Source organism: Arvicanthis niloticus, chromosome 29 (genome assembly GCF_011762505.2).
Source record: "Arvicanthis niloticus isolate mArvNil1 chromosome 29, mArvNil1.pat.X, whole genome shotgun sequence".
In the NCBI taxonomy this organism is placed as follows: domain Eukaryota; kingdom Metazoa; phylum Chordata; class Mammalia; order Rodentia; family Muridae; genus Arvicanthis; species Arvicanthis niloticus.
Window position 1 is genome coordinate 2,953,137 of NC_133437.1, and position 24,821 is coordinate 2,977,957.

Consider the following 24,821-nt stretch of genomic DNA (forward strand, 5'->3'; position numbering starts at 1 on the left):
CTCTGTTTCTATGGGGTCATTACTCTGTTTCTATGGGGTCATTACTCTGTTGCTATGGGATCATTACTCTGTTTCTATGGGGTCATTACTCTGTTTCTATGGGGTCATTACTCTGTTGCTATGGGATCATTACTCTGTTTCTATGGGGTCATTAGTTACTATGGGGTCATTACTCTGTTGCTATGGGGTCATTATTCTTTGGTTCTATGGTGAAGTACAAACGATGAACATTACTCCAAAAGTGACACATTCCCTTTCTTTTTGTAGACTTGACTATGGGTGGTAAGTCTCTACCCATCAATGGATCAATTTCCCCAGTCCTTGCTGAATCTAGACAGAGTGCTGTAAACACCAATGTCCTATGGATGAAAGCCATTATGACTGGGCCATGGCAGGGAAGAGGCAGATATGTGCTCATTAGATTTCTGATACACTAAAAACTGAGATAATTAACTTACAAAGAAGAAGAGAAAATGTTTATTTTTGTCCATCTTTGGAAGTTTCCATCTTGACTGTCAGTACATCATGGTAAAAGTATACGAAGGGCAAAGTGACTGACCTTGCATGGGAAACAAACACAAACAAACAAATAGTGGAGAAGAAGGTTTATTGTAGATAAAAGGGAGTGTGGTCAGAGGCAGGGCTATCTGGGAGAGTCTAGAATAAACATGACCAGACTGAGTCATAGACATATGAGGAAAATGGAGAGAAAAGAGGGAAGAGGAGCTGCCAACCATGAAGGGTAGCCTGGGCCATGAGCCTGGCATTGGCAAATTGTCTGGATTATATAGAGAAGGACAGCTGCAAAGGGGGCTACCCAGCTCCTGGGCTGGAGAAGTTTAGAGTAAGGGATGAGGTATGTCAGCCAGAAGGGCCTGTAACATGATCTGAGAGATTCAGGGGAAACCTGGCAGCCAGGTCTACTTTGATTTGTAAAAGTAAACACCTAGGCTATTTGTCTCAGGGTTTGAGACCTAACACATCCAGAAAGAAGAAAAGAGAAGAGGAAGAACAAAGCTCCTACAGTTTCTTCTTGTTCCAGTGGCCTAAAGACCCCACTCTAGGCCCTAGTTCCTAGAGTCACTTCACCTATCATTGCTACCACTCTGATCATCAAGTCTAACACATGAACCCATGGAAGTCATTCAAGACCCAAATTACAATATTTCTCTTTCTCCTATCAGCTGGATGTAGGTGAGTCCTTCTAAAATCCCTTTGCCAAAATATAAGGAGGATGAGCCTGGGTCTTTGATGACTGTGGAGAATATATAGCCTGTCCACTATAAGCACCCACATTAGACACCAAGGAGCATTGTGTCAGAAACCAACACCACCCTGATTAATTTCTTTTACATAGAAGAATTAAGGGGGACAAAAATTAAGCCACTAATCGTGCAAGATGCCTGGATGAATTTGAATTTTAGACAGATAGTATATAATGAATCTATTAATCATTTAATATGGTAGTATATTTTATTAAAACTTTTCTTTTTAGAATTTTAGATTTTGTGTGTTTTCTCTTGTTGTAGTGACTTCTTTGTTGCTGTAACAAAGCACTGTAACCAAGGCCACTTACAATGAAACTGTAGACTTGATTACAGTTCAGAGGGTGAATTCATAACTCTCGTAGTAGGGAGCATAGCAGTGATTAGCAGGCTGGTGCTGGAGCAGTTGTAACAACAACCCCAAGGCAGAGATGGATAGGGAATGCTGGAGAAGAAACCTCAAAGCAACCAGTTTCCATAACTGTAGACCAAAGTTCGCATATATGAGTCTATGGAGCCATTCTCATTCAAACCGCCACATGTCTACATGTATGTTTGTGCACCAATGGATGCCTAGTACCCTCATGGTCAGAGTAGGGATCGAAGTTCCCAAAGCTGGAGCTACAGATGGTTGTGGGACACAAATGTGGGTGTTTAGCAACAAACCCAGGCCCACTGCAAGAATGCTAAGTGCTCTTACCCCTGAGCCATATCTGCAGCCCCAGCAGTACACTTTAACATCATGTTTGTCAGTCATTAAAGATGATGAACCCTGATTGCTAGCCCGTTTTTTAATTGAGTCATTTTTTTGACTTTTTTTTTTTTTTTTGAGTTCTTTGTGTATTGGATATTATTCCGTTGTCAGATGTACAGTTGGCAAAGACTCTCTCCGGGTCTGTAGGCTTCTTTAGTTAATTGTTTTCTTAGTCACACAGAAGACTTTAGTTTTATGAGGTTCCACTTGTTAACAGTTCACCTTCCCTCCTTGGCAAGTCATTGTGTTTGGAACGTCCTTTTGTGCGTCCATCTATACTTTGTAGGGGACTGTCAATGTTTTCGCTTCTGTGTCTGAGTCAAGGTCTCTCATTAGAATAGGGTCTTCTGGCCACTAAGCACTGTGTATTTCTTCTGTCTCTGCCTTCTCAGTGCTGAGCCATTGTGCCCAACTTGTCTATTTGCTTTTTAAATGTGCACTGGGGACCTAACTGAGGCTGTCATGCTTTCAAGGCAAGTTATTCAAAATGGAGTATCTCCTTTGTCACAAATGAATAATTTTCCTAAGAAGTACAAGTGAGTGTTTGCTAAGTTAACGTCATGAAAATATATTGGTAAAAGACACAGTTATTTCCAAAAAAAAATTTTCTACAGAATTTGTGGATTATAATTGCATTATACCATATCTGTATTGCCTTAGTTATATTACGCCATAAATATATACTGTAGGTGTATTATACCATAGCAATATTGCACCACAGCCACATTATACCATAGCTAAATACCATGGCTTTATTATATCATAGCTGTGTTTATTATATCATAGCTGTAATATACCATAGCTGTATACCATAACTGTAGCTCCTCCTTGACTGTGTAACCACAAAATCATGTATGAACTCAGATGTCCAAACAAGCAATAGATGAATGCAAAGACTCTCAAATACTTATCAGCTAGGGGATGTCTGAATGACAAGCACTGCAGTGCTTTAACTAAAGCTCCTTAACACAAACTAAAATTTTAAAAGAAACCCCTTTCTAAAATGAAAGCATGTAATCCTGAGCCGTATTTAAACTTATTAAAAAATATCTGTGACTGTAGCTGACATTTTATTAAATTCCTTTTCTTTAAAGAGAAAGCCAAGGCCCCCAATGTGATTAGTGTGCCTCAATCACATTAACACTACAGGTCCTTGTCATACTGGATTTCTTATGTTCACCTCCTTCCCATCTGAAAGATTCTTGTATTTATAGAAAAATGGAGAGGAAAGCGTAGCCCTCCCAATGCTATGACACCTCTCTCTGCTGAGAGCCAAATCACTGCTTCATATAACAACAGCACCTTCCAGACTGCAGTGTTGTTGCTGTCACTCGAAACTATAGGAACTTTGTCATCAAATATGGACTGAAAGAAGGTTTATAATGCTTCCATAATAAAAAATGGATATTAATGTCAAACTTATGCCAAGCAAGGGCCACAAAACATTTAACAAACATTATCTAGGTAACCCAGAAGGTCACAGAATATGTCACCCAGTTTGACACCTGGCTTTGTTCGTCTAGCAGCTGGTGGTCCTTTCCTGGGAGGCAGGCATTGCACCAGGTCTTGGCATTAACTGGCCATCTAATTAAGAATCACTCTGTTTCTTTGTTTCTGTTTCTAAATAGGAAACTCCTTAAAAATAAATACAAATTTCAGAAGTTTAAGTCAAAATACGGGGAAATATTTTAGGTAAATTCACATATAAAGAAAATACAGTTTGATACGCAATATTTGGGTTTTAAACACATTTTTAAGTCAACAAAATAAACACCCAAGTCTCTCGATTACATGACCTTCTTCAAGGATCATATTTGTTATATTTCTTTCCAGTTTAACAATTGGATGTAGAATTTAATCCCAATTCCTGTCAACATTGTATATTGCTGAGAGCCGGAAAGTACTGAGAGATGAAGCTCTCAGGTTTTATGTAACTCCAAGGAAAAGCAAAAGAGTTAGTGATGTCTTTCGCTCATGGGCTAATGGTGTTGCTGACACAGATTCTGGCAGGTACAGTGAAGCAGGTCATACATACCTAAAGCAGGGAGCAATCTTCAAGCCTCCTGTGCTACCAATTGCTTGTCTTCAGCTTTCACAGTGCCATGATGCATCAGGCATTCTGCTGATACTGTGAGTGACATGTCTGCTTGCAATGCATCTGCTTTGGAAAACCCTTTAAACCTGTTGGACAGACTCTTACTGATCTAATAGAATTTTATAAATGTGGTCATATAGGAGGCAGCTTGACTGTACCTCCCAGCCTTTACAAACCTGGACTGACAGCACACTTTTCTCCTCTTGTTACATTATTAAGACCAGCAAAGGTGAGTAGGAAAATCTTGGGTAATTAGTTAAATTTTTTAAAAAGCTGCTTTATTACCTCTACAAATGAAGAGGCAACTCCCTACCTTGAAGGGGTGAAATTCTGCTTACAATGAGATGCATACAAGCCTACAGTATAAATACAGTTTACATTGCAATTAATTAGAACATATGGTGAACACAATGAATTTTCTTCCCTGAAATATCATCAGTGTGATCTTAGCCCATTTAAAACTATACACATTCTTGTAAAGTATCTTCTTTGCATAAGTAGCAGCAAAGTACCTGTATCCTAATGACTTCCAGTCTTCAACCAGATCTTCAGACTGATAATCCAGCTGCCTGCTTAGCCTCTCATACCTAACATCATCTTAGAGAATCATTGTCTATAGGGGGAATGATTGATCATATCCTAACTGGCGGCACATAATGGCTCACACATGTGTAACAGCTTCATTCGCATTTTAGAACCTTAAGATCTGCCTGGCACATGGAGACAAATGACCACAGAGTACATGACCAGAACAATCAATCAGATGGTGACAACTACATGGATCAAGATGTCGTAGACCAATGGGGCATGGGTAGAGGGCATAAATGCACACCTCGATCCTGCAATAAATGAGTCTGCTTCTGATTCACACCTGACTCCTGGAATCTGTGTCCTTGACTCTTTACCCCAAGGACCATGCAGAGGGGCCGAGGTCTATGGCAACAATTGTATTGTTCCAACTAGCTAAATGGACTCATTCTAAAATTGTCCCACCTCCATATTTTTCTCTATATAACACTATAAAAGAGTCATTTAAGAGCACTGACTGTGAAACCAGACAGGCTGGGTTCAAGTCCCATCCCTGTCACTTTCTGATTTGTGATCCTGGGCAGGTTACTCAAGCCTTCCATGCATTGGGTTTTAAATCTGCCTCTTGGTGTCTGAGGATGGAACTTTGGAGCTCTCAGAACATGGTAAATGTCCTAGCAATGTAATTAATTGCCAGCAGGAGAGGAATCTAGGTTGGTCATCCTGTTAGAAATTAGTAGTTCTATCAGTCAAGCAGACTGTTGGTGGTTCTTATCAGTCTCTATTATCTATTTTCCCTCCCTGCTCTCACTGGCCCCAATATTTATATTTTATTTTAGATTCTCACAATTTCTTATGCAACACAGCATATCTACCTAGTGCCATCTGACTTTGCCTCACTACTTATAGTTTATGTAATCATCTTGCTTGCTTGACCACAAAGCTTTCATAGTTCACTGAAAGCTCAAAGATTCAGAGAAAATATTGATTGAATTCTCCTTTGAATTTAATTGTCAATCAAATATTACTTATGCTTTTTAACCAAATTAAATTCTTTTGAAAGACTGTGACACTAGTCTTGCTAGTCTTTGCTCTTATTTATTTATTTATTTATTTATTTATTTATTTATTCTGGCTCTTTGGTGATACTATCATTAAAATGTAAATATCAGACTATAATTTTACAAAACTATGCCTTGTAGTCTAAAATGCTGCCAGAAGCATTTAAAACTGTTCTATTGTTTTTCCAAGCATGATAGTGAATCTAGCACTTGGGAATCTCAAGTAAGAGGATTGCCATTATTCTGATGTCAGTCTGGGCTACACAGTGTGACCCTGTCTTTACCTCATTTTGTTTTAATGTTAATGTGGACTCTAGGAATGTGAGGTTTTTTTATGCTAGTGTTTATATGTATGTATGTGAATATATATGTCCATATGGATGCACAAAAGCCCAAGTCAGTGGTGTGTCTTCTTTTATTGCTTCCACATTATGCTTAGAGATAGAATGCCTCATTGAAACTGGAGTCTCCATCAGAGAATATGGCTGGTCAGCAAGGTACAGAGTCGTCTTGTCTCTGCCTACCTGTGCTGGGATTACAGGTATAAGCTGCTATGCCTAGCTCAGTTTCTATGTGCGGTGCTAGGGATCAGAACTCTGGCCCTTATACTTGAGCTGTGTGTATCACATGTTTTTATAGTGCTGTGCTATATGAAACCACAAAGGGAAGTGAAACGCATCAAAAATGTTCTGTGATTAAAATCTCAAGTTAATATCTGTTACAGAAGAATAACACATAGTTATAAAAATCAGTGGAGTATATTTACATTTTCAAAACATTAAAAAAGGGTTGTTATAATTTATGTTCAAAGGAATGTGTGTTTGTAGAATCAACTTCCAGGCTTTCTGAACAGTAGTAGTTTCTCATCATCTGTAGATAGTAAGTTCGAAGTTCTGTGGCTAATGCCTAGACCACGAGAAAATGCTGGACCCTACATAGGCTGTGTTTGCCTTCATGTACATACAATTCATTTATTAATGAATATCTTTTTCTTGATAGCTTAGCTATTATCAACCTCATGCAGTTTGAGATGTTATAACAAAATTGGCAGGCTTTCTTCTTCCTTCCTTAAACCTTATGAATAGAAGATTCATTCTTACCATGAATCTTAACAATACTAGCATATGGGGTTTTTTTCCTTCTAAAATTGAAACTATTCTGAATTTTCCATTAAATAAAGCACTGTAAATTTCCTTTTGGCCTATCCAAATTACCATCCAAGTGCTGAGATTAGGTCTGAGCCATGATGCCAAGGTACAAAACTTTTGTGTCTTGTATAAGCACTTACTACTGCAGGAAAAAGCTCAGATTTTTCATCTTGGAACCTGCATAGGAAAATCTTCTTCAGTGAATCATTTAATCCACTTTCTTTTGTTCTAAGCCATCATCATGGTGGCTGTGAAGAATGAGAAGCTAATGAGAATTTGTAAACCTCTAGAGCAAAACAAAATATGTTTTTGAGCAAGACCGGTTTGCATTAGGAAACAAGACTGTGGCTTTTATCGAAACTTACCCATCCTAGGCAAATCTAGTACAATTAAAACCCATAACAGAGGTTTCCCAAATAGTTTCCCAAATGCCATGGAAAGTGGGTGTTTGTTTGTCAAAAGTTCTTTGTGCCTAGTAAGAAGTTGCCATCAACCTGTCAACTTGAAATAGCATAAGTATGTCACATTTGAGTACTCAGTGGCTGAGTCAGGCCCCTGCTTTTAGGACTCAGCTTTAGCAGGCCATGATGGAATCCCCGTGATTCTTGTCTGGAGCACATGGTTCTCTTTCAAGCTATTCACGCCGTTGGCAGAATTCAGTTCTTTGTGACTCTTTTCTTGTCAGTCACTGGCCTGTGGCTGCCTCAGTTCTTAGGGGTACCCCAGGTCTGAGCCACATGGTTAGCACATAGTATGAAGCTTTCACCTTCAAAGCTGGTGAGAAAGTTCTCTTCAGTCTACATACGAAGAATCTAATCAAGAGGGTAACTGGCTCATCTCTGCTGCCATGCAGTGGAACCTGAGCAATTACCTGTCCTACCCTTGTTATAGGTCTCTTTCACACTCAAGGGAAGAGTGTCAGCCACAAGGGTGGCAGTCTCCAGGGCATGATAGAATCCTGCCTCACCACGGCTATTGTATCACCACAGCTATTGCATGCTGGTCTTCCACAGCTACAAGGTTCTGATTCTAGGTTTCTGCTTCTCCGTTACTTTCTTTGTATATGGTATTAACAGCCTCTGTCTTTGTTTCAGGTTCTGTGTGGGGGCTCAACATTAAACACATTTAAGAACTAAGGAATTAGAATGCAATAAAGATTTTCCACCTTAAATTCATTTTCTATTTTCTACTATAAAGCAAAGGAATCATTATATATTTTATTTTATATTTATTTATAAATATTTAAATAAAAATATATATTTATATATAAATATAAAATAATATATAAAATGATTCCTTTGCTTTATTATATATATATGAGTTTAAATGTACATCCAGAGGATTTTGATACTCAGAGAGTATAGGTAAGCAGGAATAAGCAGGAATCTGGGGATCTTGCCAAGAATCTCTCTTAGTTTGTTACATCATGTGTTAGTTTCTATGGATAAGTTCAGTTCTCTGCTTTTTGATCATTATAGTATTCTACAGTATGCCTTTAGTATCAGCTCAACAGCTTTCCCCTGTGTCTTTATATACTACTAATTCAATGTTTTCTAATTGTTCTAATCATTGTACTAGATAAATTACACGAGACGTATAGATCTCTAAATAACAAATTTCTTCCTGTTAAGAAAAAGGCTTAAAAGTGGAATCTTGATTTCGTCAGTAATAATTAGTGGGTTTTACATTCGCATACTGTCTGCTTTGTGTGTGCTCATATTCATTTCTAACTCCACAGCTTTCTATGAACAATAGACAGACTCACCATGGGTTCACATCTATCCCAACATTTAGGAAACAGAGGCAGGAGAATTGCCACAAGTTCAAGGCTTAGCTGAGCTCTGTAGAAAGATCCTATTTCAAAACAAGAGCAAGAACAAAACAAAATAAACCAAAGTGAGGCATCCAGCCTAGCAGCAGCAGTAGCTGCCGAGTGTAGCCCCTCCGCGTCATTCCTCTCAGGCTCACACGCTGACGCCTGTTAGAAGGATTGAAGAAGGAAACTTCTCTACTAGCACATCAGGTAAGGGTTATTCTTAGAAAGCATTCAGGCTCACACGCTGACGCCTGTTAGAAGGATTGAAGAAGGAAACTTCTCTACTAGCACATCAGGTAAGGGTTATTCTTAGAAAGCATCAGAAAGACAACGCACTGGAAGGTTTATTCACCAAGATCTTCTTATTCTAGTATTTAGCATTCTAATTAAAGACACAAAATCTTTCTGTTTTGTTGGGGTTTTTTTTGGTGTTTTTGTTTTTTGGTTTTTTGGTTTTGGGTTTTTTGTTTTGAAACAAGAGACATTTCTCTGTGTAGCCTTAGAACTTGCTTTGTAGACCAGGCTGGCCCTGAACTTACAGAGATCTGCCTAGCTTTGCCTCCTGAGTCCTCAGACTAAAGACATGCACCACCTGAAAGACACAAATCTCAAACATTTATGATATTTTAATTGCTCCATTTTTTATTAGTTTTTTTTTTTGGTTGCTATTTCACTTATTTTTAAAAAAGAGTCCACATAGATGTGGAAGACCTGTTCCAGGCTTTCTTGTAAGATTACATTAGCATGTGTTGTCACTCTGCAGAACCTCCCTGTCCTGGTCCATTTCTAGTTTTAGCTGAAATTCTGTACTTCATTCTGAAGATGTTAGTCTGTTAGTTGGCTTAAGGTGAACCATTCTTAATTAGCCTGTAAATGTGTGATCATGTTGTCTGCTAGATTTTCTGCCTTTCCTGGCCCTCACCATTCATCTCATTCCATTTCTTGACTTCACAAAGATGGAAATATATATGACACGAGTTGATAGCTAGCAGGAAAAACCAGGGTGTGAGAGTGGGCTGTTGGCCTTAGGTATAGTTTGTCACAAAGTTTCATATTGATACTTGTGTACCTTGCATTTTTTTATTGCATTTCTTTAAATCTTGAAGGTCTACACACAGCTCAGACCTGAGCACTTACAAGTTCGCCACTCAGGCAGGACATGGAATTACGCATGTTATTTGTTGAATTGTGAAGTATGACATGAACTTAAACACATCACTGACAAAGGAAAGCAACATCACCACAGCCAACTGCTCCAGGGTTCTTGTCTACACACCATTGTTTGGAATTCAGGTTATGTATAGGTAAATGGGAATTGTATTCTATCATTATATCAGTATCATTTTATCAAAAAAAATCTTTCACTGCAAAATTGCTAGGCATTTCTTTAGGGCATGATTTTGAGAGAAGAGAAATAAAACTATGCTTTCTTCTTATTATTTATTTTTAGAAGTGCCATAAAGGCGTTTAATTCTAGATGAGCACAGGTAACTTTTGGGGGTAGGAAAAACAAAATAAACCAATAAAGTACCTCCTAGACAATGCCAAACACTTACAAACAATGGCTGTCCTAGGAGGCTTCACAGTCCTGCAGACATTCCTGGCAAAGGAGAGTTTTCGTTTCCTTTTATGCTAGAATCTTTTGGCTCATTGCCCCTTGTTCTCTCCTCAGAAACTGCACCCCAAAGTGATGTAAGGACTTACTCATTTTACTTAAGGTAGTGTACTTGCACCACTACACTGACTTTTAGATGTCATAAGTGGTAGTAATATTTGTTCTCACTCCTTTGTAGCAACACACAGATTAGAAGATCAATTTGAGAAGTATCAGAATTACATACTCCAACCTGCAGTGCATACACCTTTATTCCTTCTACATTTGACCTGACGAGTCTATTAGCTGCACTGGTATAGGCTCAGTTTGGGTTTATTGCGTTTCTTGTATATCTACAGTGATTAATATAACGATATACTGTTGGTCAGGGAAAATTTTATTGTTTTCTTTTCCTCCTAAATCAAAATGGGATTTATAAAATCATATATAGATACACCTGCTCTGTGTCTTGGCCCCTTTCAAGGTAAGAAAAGTGTATGTTCTGTCTGGACAGAGGCCACTTTGGACCAAGTTGTTGTCTTTGGTGACTATAGCCATGAACTAGGCAGCTGAGCCAACTGTTCACAAAGCATATGCTGGTGTTTCTCCCTGTATTTAATTCACTATGTGTTCACTTTTTCCGGCTTTGGCAAATTCCACACACATTATAAATAAAGAATCAGGCCAGCAGTTATTTTACCTCATCTGTTCTGCTCTGCGAGAATGTTTGATAATCCATCAAGCCTAGTGATTTAGTAATTTAATAATTAATAAGGCTCATTAATGAAACTGAATATGTCTGGATTCAAACCTATTTGGTTCGTAGGATTAATACTCTCTCCTTTATTTGTTACTATTTCCTAGTTTTGGGATGGGAGAATTACACTAGATATCCTTTGGATCCTTTAGAGAACTTGCAAAAACAAAACAAAAATCCGAGAGTGAAGTCTCAGGGTGTAAAAGTGATATTAGCTCCAAGACATGGAATCCATTTTTTTTTTGGTTATTGACTTTCAGTTTGCAAGGCCTAAAGCTTCTCACCCAAGCCCATGTCCATTGCATGCAGAAGGGAAGATACAAAAATAGTGAAATAGAATCTCGAATGATCCCCGTGATCAGATTTAATCGAGGAATAGATCCAAATCATCTTATCTCTCAGTTCTAAATTTTCACTGATACATACCAGGGCCATGATGGAAAGCACATGTGACTTTTAGGCGTAGCTCCACTTTTCCTTAGTTACTAACTTGACTAAATTAAGTTATTTCAAATTCAAAAGGCTGGATAAAATTGCATTTGTAATGCAACACTACACCCCACCTCCAGCCACTCTCCAGCAAACTGTTCAGTATACAGGGAAGATAAATGGCCATGTTTTATCTTTGGCTATAGCTCAGAATATTCAGCAGTAAAGCTTACACGTTCGCATTTAAAACTGCTGGCTATCTCTAGAGGAGGCCATAGAATGTTGCTAGGCACTAGAAAGAGCAGAGACAGACAGACAGACAGAGACAGAGAATCCGAGAGTGAGACTGAGAGGGGTGAGGAAAAAAAAAAAAAAAAAAAAGGGGGAAGAGGAGGTGGAGGAAGAGGAAGGATTTTAAGATCCTGGTCAGATACAGTGCTGGAAATAGTGTCTTCGATGGTTAAAAAGAAGTACAGCCAAAGGTTGAAATACAAAAGAAATGCTCACTACTGGTCTATGAAAAGGAATTTTGTTTAAGAGTTTAAACAGATGGAAAGTAGTGGGACCTTTTCTTTTTAGACATCAAGTCAGACGGAAAGGCCAATAAGGAAGCAGGTGTGTTAGAGTGGAAATCAGTATTGCATAGATGGGAGGCAGTGCTAGTGAACCTGTGCTGGCTCGGTTCATGACTGAGTACTTCTTTGTCTCCAATCTATGAATTAATGGTTCTTTCAGAAGCTAACATATGACAGTCATCCTACTACAATGATATTTGCTTAACATCAATGTAAGTGTGTACGCACACACACACACACACACACATACATTCCCAAACATAGGAAATAGACATTGAACGTGAATGTTCCTTTTATTTTATTATGAGAAGTGCTAAATAATTTTTATTTCTGATACCCTTGTAGTATTGAAAGGTCCGGGACTCCCCAGAAAGGAGTCCACTTAAGTCACAGGATAGCACGCACCCAAAGGACACACGAGAGACCGTCTTGCTGTAAAGCACATGAGGTGGTTTATTAAATCAGAGCTCTGGGCCAGCCCATATCCCCATATCTCACATAGGGGATAGAGGGACTGACCTCGTGGCTCAGGGGCATAGCGCTTATATATGGGCGGGGTAGGGAAAAAGCGAACTTTCGTGCGGGTGCACAGGATTGGTTGTTTTACCTCTTTTGAACACTAGTAGGCCGTACCATGGGGCAGGGTGTAGTTCTTCCCTTGGCCAGTCAGTTTCTGGGATGTTCTTAACAGACCTTTGTACTGTAACTCCCCCCTCCTCTGTAACTAATTAGATGGACCCAAACCTGCTGGCAGGTGCTTTTCTGCCCAAGGTCTAAGGCGAAAAATTTACACATATTTCATAAGATGGCCTTTATAATTTTTCACTCTACAGTATTACAAAAGACAGGATAACCATATTTCCTATTAGAGATGTATTTAAACAAAGATATTTAATTTGTTTATAAGGTATGTGTGTTCTTAGTTTTAAGACTTTATTTAATTCAAAAGTACTTGGGTGAATGATACCATGGTATAAAATTGAGTTATCATTCCCTAAGATGATCAAATTCACCAATTTATTAGAGAGGTAATTCTGCTAGAAGCTAGTAGAATTATAATCTAATGGTAAACAAAAGTCATAGTCTAATGCCAAGAGAAAGTAAAAGAATGTAGAAAGTAGAGACATAATTATTTCATTAATGAATAAGGTACAGATGGTTTCTAACGTTGTAGCTGTCAGCAAAAGGCTAGTAAAACAGCTCATAGAAGTGAAAGTTTATTTTTAGAAACTTCCATCAGAAATCAATATGATTTGTGTTGCCAAAGGAGCTAAATTTCTGTTTCCTGGATACTTTCTCTCTGTGTGGCATCTTTCATTCTTTGTGTTGCAGGATTTTCCCCATGCATGGAAGATTAGCTCTTTGTGTTGCAGATTTCCTTCTACCAGTTTGGAGCAATTGTGTTTCTAATAGGGGGATTTGAAACTTGTGGAAAGCCAAAAGGTTTTGTTGTTGTTGTTGTTGTTTTGTTTTCTGTTACAGCATCTGTGTTTCTGTGAGAATGGATCTCTTCCTCTGAAGAATCAATACAAGGAGATTGAACTGCATCCCATCTCAAGTGATATAGTGGGTGGTGTCCTGTGGCAAGGGATAATCATACTTGACACAGAGATGAAGGTGCTTCTTAGAAATCCTTATTTTTGGTACTTTTCTGGCATTTAGCCTTCTGCCTTTTCTTTTTAGAATTTTAATTTCCTTGTCATTAGGGAAAGTAATGTTTATACATTGGGGTTGATTGTTTTATTTTTTTCTTCCACACTCATCCTTATCTTTGAAACAGTAGCTTTTAGTTTTCCTTGATTCCAATTATTCCACAACTGCTACATGGTTAGGTTCTGTTTCCCTTACATTGTTCTTCCTCTCTTCCTCCCTCCCTCCCTCCCCCCTCACACAAACAAACAAACAAACAAATATCACAGGAAAGAGAGGTGACTTAAAAGAGCAGCATAGAGAGAGGAGGGAGAGAGGAAGAGAGAGGGGACAAGAGTATAACAAAGGCAGTCTCTCTTATTCTCTCTCTTTCTTCCTCCCTCCCTCCCTCCCTCCCTCCCTCCCTCCCTCCATCCCTCCCTCCATCCCTCCATTCCTTCTTCACTCTCTCTTCTCTTCATGTGCATGTGTGTGCTTGTGTGCATGCGTGCATGTGTGTGTATGTGTGTGTGCGCATGCACATGCGTGTGTGTGTGTGTGTGTGTGTGTGTGTGTGTGTGTGTGTGTCTGTCTGTGTGTATGGTAGAGGTGAGAGGGTCTTTCCGCTTTTGGAGCTCACACATCAGGACTCAGCATAGGGATTATAAGAGTCCACAACTATGACCACTTTTTTTTTTTTTAATGAGCTCTGTGTATTGAACTAAAGTTGTTCTTGGCTAAACAAGCATGTTCTAACTGCATTTCCTCCAGCTCACTCTTCTTAGTGCCCCTCCTCCTCTTTCCTTCTTTTCTAGAGGTGCTGAGGATTGAACCCAGAGCTTCATGCATGCTCTTCCAATGAGCTACATTTCTAACCCTTATTCTGTAAAACCTTTTTATTGATTCTTTGTGAGTTTCACATCACACACTGCTCATCTCCCTGTTCCTAATATCCAAACTTCACCCTTGCAACATCCCTCACAAAATAAAAAACACACAAGCAAGCAGACAACAACATATCAACAAAGCATAGGAAACATTTCATTGTGGAAGCTGTAATCACAGACAATGAGTCACTGGTCTGGTTCGAGGTCTCTGGCTTCTGTGACACCCTCAATAGTGGATCCTCATCAGGACTTCTCTTGGTTATCCTGGTATTGCCCTGTGTTGTGAGATTCTGCAGCTTTGGGTCAGCAGGATTTTAGCACATCCTGTTTGTGAATGCTATAGATTTGGGGGTAGGACAATTCAGAGGCTTGAATCTGGGTCTGGGTGATAGCTTAGTTGGTCAGCTCACTCAACTGTCCCTTATCAACACCACAGGTTGAGCTCTCCAACACTGCTCTGGTGAAGCCACTCAATACAGGACACAGGGGCAGCTCTCTTGATCTCATGCCCCTGGGGCTGGCTTATCTGCACCCCCTCTACCAAAGCCAGCTCCACTGTGCTGCCCAGTCAAGGTTCTGGGCCCCGTTTTCCTCTGCAGCCAGTGGGGGCAGGGCCAGATCACCTGCTCTCTTGACCCCAGGTCCAGTTCTCCCCATTGCTGCAGGTGGGGGGTGGGAATCACACCTGCGCCCCACACCACCTCACAGCAGACTAGTACTGGGGCCATTTTTTTCTTGCTCTGGCCTCGAGGATGGCTCACCCACTCCCCCTTGACCAAGGCCAGTACTACAGTGCTGACGAGGCAAGGTTCAGCGCGCCTGCTCTCCGAAGTGCCAAAGTTAATGAAGAACAGGGCTAGCATTCCAAAGCTAGCCCTGTGGGCAGCTTTCCTGACTGCTGGAGGTGGCATCACCTCTGTGCCTGTGCCACACAGCACACAAGTGACAGGGTCAGCTCTGCCACACTCACGAACTCTCAGCTAGCTTACCTGTACAACCATCTCCACTGTGTTGACTGGGCAAGGCTCACGGCCAGCTCTCAATAGCTCAGCAGCCAGGAAAGGGTGGGACCAGCTCTGCACAGCCCCTGGACATTCATGTAGTCCCTGACCCAGGGACATTCCCATGCTCTCAGGTTGTAATATGAGCCACAGACATGGACAGCAACCCCTGCTGCTTTGTAGCTATGGAGAGCATGGCCATCAGTGGCAGCTTGGGGTGGGGCCCTGACCATGGCCTCGAGTGTCAGGGTTGGCCACTCAAAACAGGCTAGTCCTCTCCACCTTTGAGTCTCCAGTTCCATCTCTCTTCATAATGCTCAAGTTGCCCCACTTCTCTTTCTCTCCCATCTGACCACCACATACTCCCACATTGTGGTGGCTCCCAATGAAGGCTGGCCACAGGGGCTATTGGGCTTCCATCTATGCCATGCACAGGCCTGGGGTGGCATGGCAGTTGCTAGGTCTCTGTCTTTCTCCTTCTGCAGTATGCTGCCTGGATTTGATTTGATTTGACTTTTATGTGTCCTAGGCATAAGAGAGTTTTGGCCACTAAGCCAGACATCAAGCTAGGATGAACAAAGGACTGCCATCTGCTCTGACTGATGTAAGAACACCACCAGCAACAAGGTGTCTCTTGCCCCATTGCTGGGGCAGGGGTGTCTTCTTGTTTTTCTTTAAGTACTATTTCATGCTATCACATACGCTTCAGTCTCATGTGATCCACAGTGAGTGTAATGTGCATGTTCTATAGTAGCTGTGGTCAGCGGCCAACGAGGTCTCTTCAGCACCTCTGTTCTATGCTGATAGACTCTGACAGACTTGCAAACGAGATTTTGTTAAGTTTTATGTGTTTAAACAGGGGTTTCCCTTATACATTAGCATTCATGACTGGATTCTGGGTCTATACTGTTAGTATTCTGTCTAAACTCCACCTCCCCAGTTACCTGGCAACAGCCAGGTATGCTCCTCCCCACAGTTACCTGGCAACCGCCAGGTAGGCCTGATCCACTATAAAAGGGGCTGCTTGCCCCCTCCTCACTCTCTTCATCTTATTCTCTTTCTCTCTTACCCTCTTGCCTCTCTGTCCCCTCCCCCACCTTCCTCTCTCTCCACGTGGTCATGGCCGGCCTCTACTTCTCTTCTCTCTTACCTTTCCACCTTCTTCTCCCCACCTTTGCCCTATCTCCTGAATAAACCTTCTCCCCCTTGGAACCGTGTGGTCTGGAGTGGTTTGTTCTGAACTTAGGTCGGACTTTTTAAAACAACTAACACACACTGCCTGCTCTTAATGCATTTCTCTCCTTTTTTTTTTCCTCCCACAGTGACTGGAAGAATGGGAAACACAGTTATAACTTTTAGCTTTCTGGGAATTGGAGACTTCATTTGCATAGGTTGTCAGGGAAAGGTGACAGGGCTCAGACTGGAATGAAATGTTTGATCCTGCCAGGGAATTTTTTTTTTTTCTGTAGAAATCTTATGTTTTGAGTCCTAATTATAAACTCTATTGTAAAAAGTTATTGTGTTTCCTGTTAGTTTCTTGTCTTGGCTGCCAGTTTGAATTAGTAATAACAATGGGCATACACGATAAGGCATGGCTCTTGCTAACTTGGAGAATTACCACAGTCATGTGATATCTTTCTAGGGACTGTGACTGTGCTAAACTCTGTATTTGAAAATAATTGAAGTTAATTTTGTACACAGCCTTCAGGATATCCACGTTAGTGTTGTTAAACAGCTAATTGCATAATAAAAGGAAGCGATGAGGGAAATTGGAACGGCAAATCAATCTGAATGAGTGACAAAGAATCTGTGAATATGTTACTACTACTCACCTTATTCCTGTCTCTAACTGAGCCAGGGCAAACACTAGGGCAAAGTTCTAGCCCATTTACAAGGATGATAGCAGGAATATCTGAAAGCAAACAAGTTGAAAGAGATGGCAAGAAAACAACCCTTTTTTCTACTTTGCTCCAAATTTATATATTTTAAAAATGAAAACCAAATGACCATTGAAACTTGTGGCTGTGGACTGAGTGTGCAGGGCCCCACTAACAGCCATGGCTATAGACTGAGTGTGCAGGGCCCCACTAACAGCCATGGCTATGGACTGAGTGTGCAGGGCCCCATTAAAAGGCTCATGTACTGAACCTCCTCTCCAGTTGCAGGAGCTGTTTTTGGAAACTTGAGGAGTGGGTTTTACATGGAGCAAGTAGGCCACGAGGGGCAGGTTTTTGGCTTACGTTTTCCAGCCACTTTCAGTCTCTCTCTGTTTCTTGTCTCCTGTGGTGTGAGCATCTGTCTTTCACTGCATTATTCTGCTGCCCATGAAATTTCACATAATTACCTGGGGCCAAGCAATCTTGATCTGACCCCTCTGAAACCATGAGACAAAAATTAATTCTTTTTTTTTCTTAATTCGCCTTCATCCAGTATTTTATCACAACATGAAAGCAAGCAATGCACCCTGCACCTGTTCATTTTCTCTAGAAATGGAAAACCTTTCCTGCAGTTTCAAAATGTGGCTGGATCTGGTAACACAGAGACAAGAGGACACTAAATGGGCGAAAGTTTCCCCTCTTCTTTTAACATGTTTTGAAAACATTTTTGAAGATTACAATATAATTACATTTCTCCCTTTCTCCTTCTAAACCTGCCATGTTTAGCTTTTTGTTAATGAGTTTTCAGTATTCGGCATGAATTTGGCATGTTAACTGTAAAGGTCTCTTTTAGTATTAAATTAAACATTCATCATTAAAATGTGGTGATCTTAAATTTCATGCTTCTATGGTCATCATTTAAGTAAAAAGCCTACAGCTGTGGAATGACTGCAGCTTTCTTTTCTTCATTAACTATTTAGTTGCTGATTGTGTGGTTGATGTCAAGCTGGACATTAGATCTTGAGACAAAACTTTTTTTCAATTTTTTGGCCTTCTCAGGTTGGTGAGACAGAGGGTTAATACTACCTGATGCTGTCCTTGCGCGAATGACCTGTGTGATCCATAATTCTGTACACCTTGGCATGTATTCCAGAATAAGCAGCTAACAATAGAACTAACCGCTCATGAATAGTGCATATCTTCCTGTCCGCTTGGAGCTTCATCTATCCTTTTAAAATTAACTTTTCAAGAGTTAATTAAAAGCTGAGGAGTTAAGGTCGGTTTCTTTGACTGAAATCATTTTGTATGAGAAGTCAGAATGAGAAAGGAAGGCACTCCTCCCTGATATGAGAGGCACAGCGCAGGGCCCAGCATGCTGCACAGGGCCCGGCAGGCGAAGTTGCTCTCACCTGTGCTCATCTGTGTTTAGACATGGTGCAGTGTATAGATTTTTTTTTTTCATTTTCTTAAGCAATTTGCATTTGCCAGAAAAAAACCATGCAAATATCTGTAAATCTCCAAGCTACTTCCTCATGCTGCCTATATTCAAACAAAGCCTCCTAGATTGCAGAGTGCTTGGGAATAATACAGACGATGCTTGAGCTCTTTGCTTTGAGAAGCAGAGGCTCTTGCTATTAGCATTAACCTACCAATTAACATTGGCATTCCTAAGACTTGAGCCTTTTTTTTTTTTTAACTAATTGATCTTAAGGACTGCTTGAAAGACAACTCCAACTACCTGATGCAGCTAAGACATATTTTAAAATATTGAATAATGAAAGTTTAAATCATACTGGCACGTCTGCAAGTAGTTCATGTCTGTGTTATTACAAATTGATATAAGTGTAGACTCAAAAACATATATAACAAATAATGAGTATTCAGATATATTACCACTAGTTAATAAGTGCCTGTCCAATTATGTGCACAGTCTGCCTCATACTTTTGTGATCAAAATATAGTAAATATGACAATACACTGTGCTAAATCCAAGGAGTGATGTCATAGGAACAGCTAGTCGGGGGCAGGACAAGAGGCACGGCTGCTCTGGTGTACTGCCAAAGCATTTCTCTGAAGAGCTGATGCTTGCCCAGAAGGTGATTCCTTTGGCAAGAGGACTGTTAGAGGCCCTACAGGTTCAACAAGCTTTGACTATACAAAGTCTCCATTTAAAGTGGTTTATCGAATAAGGCATTTTAGAGAGGAAACCACTAAAAGCATAGAGCATTCATCTCTGTAAATGTGACTAAGTTGGTGTTCTGCCATTATGACACTTCTTTAGAACAGTGTCATGATCTGAAAGCCCTCACCAGCCTAGGAAACAGGTAACTTCCAAGACTTCTGGTAATTATAGTTCCTGGAAAATGACAAAGCCTCATGGAAAAGTATAGTGGCCTACAGGTTTGTCCTTAAAAGCCCCTGCAGCACCTGGCTCAAGGCCATTAGCTGGGAAATTCCAGAGAATGGAACTGACCAAATCCATCTTTTGGTTAATATTTAATATTTAATAAAGCTTGCTTTAAATTTGGCCCAAAATGATGGATTGGCTTTCTCCAGCGAATCTCAGGATTAATGCTTTCTTCCTTGATCTCATCCTAATTGGTCTTTCTGTAATTGAGTGTTGGTGGCCCACTTGGGGAAGTGTGATACCTAACTTGAACTCACCTAGGATGTGGAAAGCTAGCTCCTAGGAAACCACTCCGAGGGCTAGCAGCAATTTCATAAAAGACAAAGTTCTGTGGCCAGACTCGGAGCACGCATCTGCACTTGGGGATTTTAGCGAAGAGTGCTTAGAAGAAACATATTTCACTGGATCTTCAAAAGATCGGATCTGCTTGGAAAAGGAGGAGGGGATGTTGAGGCTCAGAGATGATTGTCAGTGAATGTGAATGACTCTCCAGTGTACTGTGAAGGTAGCAAGGTAGTTTGAGGACAGACTTTGGGTATCCGCTTCAACTGTATTCAGAGACACTCTAATTGTAAATTTCCAAGTGGAAGATCAGGCTGTCTCTGAATATCTATGTTCTTCTTCAGAGTATTTGATACTTGGTAAAATGGTCTGAAACAGCATCACTGTCTGATAGTATGCTTTATTGAACCAGAGGACTACAGTGTTCAGTTTTGGAACTATGTTTCTTTCATAGGACATTTTGAGTTAAAAACAATAAGCTATAATTATCATTGTATTTAACTTACCACCATAATGTATGTTTTTGTGCTCTGTATATTCCTAGTCTTTACACGAAAGTTTGAGAAATGTTAGTATTATTATCATTATTTCCTATATTTTCATAGTTACAGACATTATCAATATTTCCTTTACAAATAAATATATTTTCCTTCAGTTTTATTTTTCCCTCTGAATATGGAAACTATATTTGATATAATGAAATATTGATTTTCATACACCTCCGTGTCTGAGCCTGACCTTATTTTCTAACTTTGAATAAAAAGGAAAGTCTAATTTTGCCACCAGGCAAAGCTAAAGCAAAATCTTATGAAAACATTATAACACTGAGGTCATAATAAACCGTAACTGTGGTCTTATTTGGCCAACAGCAGTGACTACAGTAGCACTTTGAAGAAAGGATGGTTGTTTTAATGAATTTATTGTACTCTGTAGTAAATCATGACAGTAACAGCTTCCACTTAATCAAGCCTACTTAATCAATGAGCCTGAACACATGCCTTGCCTTGACCAATAGACATAAGTCAAGTATTGCACATGTAGTGCTGACAAATGCTTTAGCACAGGGATTGTTTTCATGGCTGGATTCAGAACAAGTATTTTCACAAAGAATCCCTAGCTAACTGTGAGAGCCTGGCAGTTCAATGCTATCCAACAACACATAGTGTGAAACCTTCTGAGACTATCTAGCTATACCTGAAAGGCCAGCAGCTTGAAAAGGCATAGATGAGGTCAGAAAAGAAACTACTCAGCTGAACCCAGCCAAAATGACCAACCCACTGAATTCTGAGATAGGAAGGAAGGTTATTGTTTTAAACCACTAAATGGCCTGATTTGTGTAATACTGATTCATTAAATGCTGTTACTTTATATATAATCTTACTGAGAGTTTATTTTTCTGCCAGTGAAAAGAGTCAGTTCAAGCCAGATTAAAATATATTAAAGGCAGGTTTATTGGGAAGCTGCTCCTGTGTGAGTTCACTGGCCCCAAGTATTGAGGGCAGGAGAGTGATCTTGGAGAGAGGGGTTTAGGGGGAGGAGAAAGGACACACACATAGAGAGAGAAGAAAGGAAGGAGAAGAAGTAAGAGGAGGAGATGGAGGGAGAAAGAGAGAGAGAAAGAGAGAAAGGGAAGGAGGGAGGGAGGGATGGAAGGAGGGAGGGAGGGAGGGAGGGAGGGAGGGAGGGAGGGAGAGAGAGAGAGAGAGAGAGAGAGAGAGAGAGAGAGAGAGAGAGAGAGAGAGAACAAAAATGTCTGGATTATATAGGGAAGAGTCTCTAGAGGAATTGTATCCCATTCCTTACCTGGAAAGTTCAAGTTGTGGGCAGGGGTCAGGGTATGCCAGACAGGGACTGAGGGATGCTGAGAGAACCTGGAGGCCAGGTCTGCTTTGATATGTAAAATATGCATCTCAGTCCCTTGTTCAAGGGTCTGAAACCAAACACTTAACTATAAAATGTTACATTGTACATATCAGAACTTGTTGCAGCCCATACTCTGCCTCAACGCTTTGGGGCTAAGTGCTCTGGTCAAGAGAGAGAGTGGGGCTCTTGGGGCAGGAGACGCGAAGAATGGAGACAAGACAGGGTGTGATCAAGTCTCTTACCAAGTCTCTTTTATTGAAGGGGATTCTGAGGTATTTATACGCTTTTGCCACGTGCCTTGTATTTATACGCTTTTGCCACGTGCCTTGTAGGCGCGTGGATACCACATGCCTTGCAGGTGTTGATATGATGTAAGCCTTACAGGCATGACTAGCGTGGACAGCACATGAACCACATGCCTTGCAGGCGTGGCTACCACGTGCGCCTTGCAGCTGGGGGGCAGTAAACAGCAAAACAAGCTATGTGGGATATCAGAGTGTGCTTCAGCTGTTGTAGGCTATTGAAAACCAAATTTATCAGGGTATATGGTTCCAGATGGCTGCAAAGATGATCTAGCCGCTTTCTGCTAAAAGTCGGCTCCCAACAAGAACTGAAGGCAATTAAAGCTTCAAATCTCTTCAGTGAGATATATTTAATAAGATATTTTGAAAATTGGAGTTTCAAAAACATTAATTTTCAAAAATTATCCAAATATTTAACACTGGAAAAGTATCTAATGTTTAATTCCAGTCTTATTTAATTAATAAATTCAAAGTGTCTTATAGTATTAAAACATTCAGACCAAATATAATTAAAATGTAACAAAAATTGATTCAAATGAGAAACAGATGAATGAATGCCACATATATACTAACTTTGTTTAAAAGGAGACCGACTTGGCCTCACCTTCTTGGTAGCTGAGAAAAGTAGAAATCACAGAAATTTATCTGAATGACCGACCATTTCTCTTCTTCTAAGAGAAACTTATGACACAGACCTTAACTGTGGGCAACAGATGATTTACAAATATTTGTAAGCATTATAAGATACAATATTCTAGTGAGCATTTATTATACTGGTTCTCCAATAAGAAATTTAATATACAGAATCAAATCTTTAAGTCAGAATGCTTTTAGGGGGGACCAAGTAACTAGGTATGGTGATTTTCATACAAGTTCCACCAACAAACAAGGAGCCTGGTGAAAATTCACAACTATGAGGGGATTGTTCGGGTGCAGAGCCTGCGTCCTGGCAGCTCTAATAAACTAAGCTCATACTCAATGGCCAATGTGAGAGACAAATTAAAGGTGAAAAGCTAGGAATGGAGTTTATTTGATAAAACTACATTGGGAAGAGGAACAAAGAGATCCATCTTCCCAGTATCCTGACAGGAGGTTTAGATTTAAATGGAAAGCAAGAGGTATGTATAGCTTGGTGGTCCTGAACAACATGTGACATCAGCCATCATGGGTTCATCAGTGTCTTGGATCCATTTGCTTTGCAATGTGGTTTGACAAGTTCTCAGAATTGTATAAAACCTTTTTTTTCTGAGAGCCAGGTTCCTTCTCTGAGCATGAAACTACCACTGCAACATTTGAATAGTCTGATACTCCTGCCAAGATGGTTTCACACACACACACACACACACACACACACAGAGGGGGGGGAAAGGGAGGGGGAAGGGGAGGGGGAGGGGAGAGGGGGAGAGGGGGAGGGGAGAGGGGGAGAGGGGAGAGGGAGGGGGAGGGGGAGAGGGAGGAGAGGGAGAGAGAGGGAGAGAGGGAGAGAGGGAGAGGGAGAAGGAGGAGAGGGAGAGGGAGGAGAGGGGGAGGGGGAGGGGGAGAGGGGGGAGGGAGGAGAGGGAAGAGGGAGGGGGAGGGGAGAGGGGAGAGGGAAGGGGGAGGGGGAGGGGGAGGGAGAGGGAGAGGGAGAGGGAGAGGGAGAGGGAGAGGGAGAGGGAGAGGGAGGGAGAGAGGGAGAGAGGGAGAGAGGGAGAGAGGGAGAGGGAGAGGGAGAGGGAGAGGGAGAGGGAGGAGAGGGGGAGGGGAGGGGGAGGGGGAGAGGGGGAGGAGGGGGGAGAGGGGAGGAGAGGGGAGAGGGAGGGGGAGGGGAGAGGGAGGGGGAGGGGGGAGAGGGGAGAGAGGGGGGAGGGGGGAGAGGGGAGAGGGGAGAGGGGAGAGGGGAGAGGGGAGAGGGGAGAGGGAGGAGAGGGGAGATACATAACTGGATAAGTGAATGACAGATCAGTCAATGTATTGAGTGCTTCCTTGTACAGGGCTCAGCAACTGGGCCTTGAAGAACTGTGGTAAGTGAGACCCCCAATTTCTGACCTTGTGTTACTTGCAGTATCATGGAGATAAATATGAATCAAATAGTCACCCAGTGAAGAACCAATAGCTGTGTTAAGTGCTACAAAATCAGACCGCAAGAGAAGGTTTATTCCCAGGAAATTCTAAATAATTATATAACTAGAGAGAGTACAGTATTCTCTAGGGTGACTGTTAAAATATATTTTATATAAGTTCTAAAGTGTATGCTCAAGAATCCATTTAGCTAATAAGACATATTCATTCTTTCACAACTCAAGCATAGTCACCATTATTAATATAATCAATAACTGGGAGGAACACTTAGCTAATGTCTTCAGTTACCTCCTGTGCCTTTATATGACTCCCCCACTGACCCCGTGCAATTCTGCTGCCATCCAGATAGGAGAGTGTTCCTTTCTTTTTTATTTCTCACTTGCTTCTTTGCTTCTTCTATTTATTTATTTATTTATTTTTATTTACTTTCTTACACATATTAAGAAAAAGATAGGAGTCAAAGCAAAACAAAACAGATGCTCCAATTACT

The 24,821-nt window shown here is 40.8% G+C and overlaps 1 protein-coding gene and 1 non-coding gene across 2 annotated transcripts in view; one reads left to right on the top strand and one right to left on the bottom strand.

The window, feature by feature from the left end:
* Mctp1 (multiple C2 and transmembrane domain containing 1) overlaps window positions 1-24,821 on the top strand; it is a 550,355-nt gene that overhangs the window by 99,432 nt on the left and 426,102 nt on the right. The gene's annotated exons all lie outside the window — the stretch shown is intronic.
* On the bottom strand, window positions 16,056-16,192 carry LOC143440512 (small nucleolar RNA SNORA48). Its single transcript, XR_013108164.1, has one exon. It is a non-coding gene; the product is annotated as a small nucleolar RNA SNORA48 (small nucleolar RNA).